This window comes from Phacochoerus africanus, chromosome 6 (genome assembly GCF_016906955.1).
Source record: "Phacochoerus africanus isolate WHEZ1 chromosome 6, ROS_Pafr_v1, whole genome shotgun sequence".
NCBI lineage: Eukaryota > Metazoa > Chordata > Mammalia > Artiodactyla > Suidae > Phacochoerus > Phacochoerus africanus.
Window position 1 is genome coordinate 117,896,733 of NC_062549.1, and position 4,317 is coordinate 117,901,049.

A 4,317-nucleotide genomic window follows, 5' to 3' on the forward strand; every position below is an offset into this window, starting at 1 on the left:
AGGGACTTTTTTTTTTTTTTTTTTGGCTGGCTTGCTCGCCTGTTACCTATAAATGGTCTCCATTCACAGAAAAGGATTAGTAACAGAGAAAAAGAATATTGCAATAGTCCCTCATGTCTCAATGGCAATTTATAAAAGAGGAGAGAAAATAAGAGAATTAACTTTTTGTTTCAATTTTCCAAAAAGATTTACATCCTGGAGTATGGACTCATGGAGTCATTGAGCTTAAAGCCATGAGAGACCTTTGAAAGCACTCAGACAATGACTCTTCCTCTTTCCTCTCCTCCTCCTCCTTCTCCTCCAGCTTCTTCTCTGCTTCTCCTTCTTCTCTTTCTCCTGCTTCTCCTCCTCCTTCTCCTTCCTCTTCTTCTTCTTCTGCAGATGAAGAAACTAAAGCCTCGAAAAGAAAGAGAAGCTAAGTCCCCTGACTCTTGTACTAGTGCTTAGTCTGTACAATTCTTCACCTGGCATACGTTGCCCAGTCTTCCTTCAGAGTTCTGCCGTTGTATAAAAGCCTTGCAATGACCTTCACCCTGTCCAAAAACTTTATAGCAGGACACACAAAAAACCCGTACTATTTGTAAATTCTAATTTCTTCTTAGGCTGAAAGTATTTAAAGTGGAAAACATCAAGCCATGGTTTTGAAACCAGCACCAAGGTCCCTTTCAAAGGGATGAGCATTACATCTAGTTGCTTATGGCGGGGACCCCAGACAGACATCTGTTCTTATTATTTGGAGCCTTGGGCCCTCTGAGTTAAGATTTGTGTCTTGGTAGAACTCAGAGAGAAGGAGAAGCAGCTGCGAAGGCACTGCAGCCGAGGAGATTATCTTTGAAGACACTTATGAGACCCTGCGTGAAATAAAACCCAGAGAAATTATGCCGTTACCCTTCTTTATGCATGAACCCAATGAACATATCTGCCACACACTGGGTACAAACTGGAGAATCAAAGATGGTGCCCCAAAGGACACCAAACATGCAAGAGTCTGTAATGCAATCTGATAAGCACGGTAACTCACTTGGATTTGAGAAGTCAGGAACGGCTACAGTGATGGCAATGGGTGACCCCAGTTTTGCAGGAGGAGTAAGTTTAGGTGAGCAAGAAGGGAAGGGTGTTCCTGGCAAAGGAAACAGTAAATTGTGAGTTTCGTTCATCAGGGCAGTGACCTGTGGCCAAATTGTGAAGGATGAGTAGGACTGTGGAGACAAGATAGGAACGAGCAATCCGGGCAAAGGAAGCAGAGTAGATCTTGACAGTTTCTCTCCAGTTTCAATAAGCTCCTGAAGGGCAGGGGCCATGTGCTGCTCAGTTTTACAGCCCTAAGCCTGGCAGAGAGGGAGATATGTGGAGCAAATGACTGTTGAGTTGATGAGTGGATGGATGTGGGGAGCAGGTACCCTCATCTTCAGTCTGCAGAACCCAACAATCTCTCCCAAATGGGGCCAGAACCTATGCCTTTCTCCAAGCTCCCCTGAACACCTGCAAGGGACATTTGCCAGACACTATGACCAGGGGTAACATCTGGCAGCAGCTGCCTGGCTATGTGAGACACACCAGTCTGAAGAGGAAGGTACTGTTTTTCAGTTTGGGAGCTCTGCTGGGAAATGAAGTAAATCTTCATAAAGAGATTACAATAAGCTGCAGGATAAATCAAATTGTCCCTAATAAAAAACATGGACTGAAGGGGAATGGGTGAGGGGTAATGAACATATTAAATTCCCCTTCGAGAGCAGACAGTCTTTCTTTGATGCTGCTTTTTAAATTAAGGATTGCTTTGTAGTATTGGGACCAAGTCAGCTGTCCCTCTAGCTACGTGGCTGATGAAATTCGAGATGAATGTGGCTAAAGCTGCCCAGATCCCTGGTCTCTGAAGCCTTCTCCCACTTCTGGAAACTAAAGTTTGGGCTAACAAGCCTGTGGTTGTGAGAGCATTTGGGCAAATCACTTTCATCATGTTGGATTTTTTCATATAAAAATAAGACAAATGAATGGTCTTTTTTTTTTTCCAACAGAACAACAGGGTAGCACGATCAAGCAGTATTCCTAATTGGTGGACCCGGGCGAAAGTAAATGGCCAGGGGGGCTCATTACATCCTTCTTTCTACCTGTGGGTGATTACCATTTTCCGTAACAAAATATATTTTTAAAAAGAGTTTCCATGAGTCGTTCGTGGTCTGTATCTCTTCGTTCTCCAATTCCACTCTCCAGAGTTAGACAGGATAACGACAGCCTGGTTATTGTTGATCCCCAACCGAGATGCAAACCCCATTGGCTACTGATACTCCATCTTCCCCTCTCACTCCAACTCCCCCTTCCTCGTCTCCCCCCTAAATCTCTCCTCGGAGTCTTCCCTGTCATCCCACGACATCTTCGTGGAGCCTTAAGAGGCATTTGACTCTTTCCCGAGGCAATCAGCGGCCACTTGAATGACAGTGGCTCCTTTTCCCACATCCCAGCTGAAACTCTCTAGTCTGAAGATTATGTCAAGATGCTCTTTACTCCCTCCTGTTGCTTTCAGACCATTTCTCCTCCACACCTTTGAAAAATCTTTGATTTCTTGTCACCAAACCTACAAACTTACCTGCAGCTGTGTCCTTCACTTCTGCCCTCTTTTCTCCTGTTTCAATATTCCTTCCTGTCCAGGGTTGACCTCTCCACTTGTGCTCTTGGCCTCATTCCCCTCTCACCTTGGGAGGTACTTTTTTCTCTTATGTTGCCTCCCTCTCCTGTCCCTTTAAATGCTTCTTCTCCACAATGGCTCCTTCCCACCCACATAGCCTGCTGAACACAGCAAGGGACCCAGTGGGCAATGATTAACAACATAGACTCGGGGCAGGGAGCCCAGGGACAATTCCTGACTTCACCCTTTATAGCCACGTGGCCGTAAAAGGGAGATCACACGAATATCTCCCTTTATGGGGATTAAATTAGTGAATATGTGTAAAGCATTCAGAACAGTGCCTGGCCCATAGCAAGTCTTATGGAAGCATTTGCTTAATGATTCAACCTTTTAAAACACGTCTCTCCTTTGGGGCACAAACCAAACACGCAAACGGTATGCTGTTCCCAGTTTCCACTTTCCCTTCCAGTCACCACCCTGAGCGGCCATGCAGCCATGCGTGTGGGGCTTTGCGGCACTTCCCATCTTCGCGTTCTCAACTTACTGCAGATGGAATTCACGAAATCTACTCTCACTGAGGGCGGTACTCACAGCTTCCGAGTGGAAGAGTGGAATCCGAGAGCTGCTTTTCAGCGTTTATTGATTCGTCGCTAGTGTTTGACGGCACCAGTCATCACCCCCCTTGAAAGGCTCCCTTCTGGCTCTAGGACACCATCAACCTCTTCTGTTTCTCCTCCTAACCATCCAGCCACTCCGCCTTGGCCCTTTTACCCTTCCCTTTCTTTGGCGCCGTTCCTTACACGTGATGTCCTCAAGGTTCTGCTCCAGGCTTCCTGGTGACCGCAGGCGCTAGCAAAGCTTTGGTTATCATGGCTATGTGGGTAATTTTCAACTCTCAATCTTCCTTCCAGATCTGGGCTGAGACGTGGAGAGCCAGCTGCCTCCCGGAGATCAATTCACTTGGATGAGGAGCTTAAACTAACTAAGTTCAAGTGTGTGAGTTCGTGTCCTCCCAGACCTTCCCGACTCTCTGGGGTGCCTGTCTTAGAGAACGGCGCCAGAGTCCACCCTGTCCTCAAGCCCAGATCCCAGGCTTAACTTCTTGGATGTTCTCCCTTCCTAATCTGGTGAATCATCTGCTGCTCTAAAATCTTCAAAGTCCACTTTTTTCTGCCTCCCGACTGTTGCTCCCTCCACGGAATTTCTCTTAATTTCTAACCTGCGTGAATGCGCGTGCCTCCCTGCCTCCGGACTTGCCTCGTCCCTCCTCCCTGAAGCCAGAGCGATCTTTCTAAACGCTCATCCAATACTCTGTCCCCCTGGCTGAAAACATGCCAGTGGCAATCTGTTGCTCTTCACCCAGCCACCAGGAGGTCACCTGCAGGTCACTTGCACCTGCCACAGAGTTGATTTTTACAAATCCAGGAATTTTGCAGGCCAGTTATTAAACTGGGGGCAGCTGAAATCCGCCAGGATGGAAACAGTCATGTTATAGAAACTGGTCAACCCCCCCCCACCCCCGAGCTGGTTTACCAGCTCCCTTCACCTACCAGCCTCATCCCTTAAAACTGCCAAGCTGCAGCTCTGCTCCCCAACTACCCCGAGCTCCTGCCAATTCCCTCTCACTTCTGCACCCCTGTAGCATCACTGCCTCAGAGAGGACCCCCTCCTCTTCTACAGGCTCTCTCCTCCTC

General features: G+C 47.4%; 1 long non-coding RNA gene across 1 annotated transcript; it reads right to left on the minus strand.

Annotated features, from left to right (window-relative positions):
* Positions 1-378: 378 nt before the first annotated feature.
* Positions 379-3,553, minus strand: LOC125128949 (uncharacterized). The gene is made up of 3 exons (XR_007135354.1): positions 3,215-3,553; positions 1,022-1,120; positions 379-851 (listed from the first exon to the last, which is right to left on the minus strand). It is a non-coding gene; the product is annotated as an uncharacterized LOC125128949 (long non-coding RNA).
* Positions 3,554-4,317: the final 764 nt, after the last annotated feature.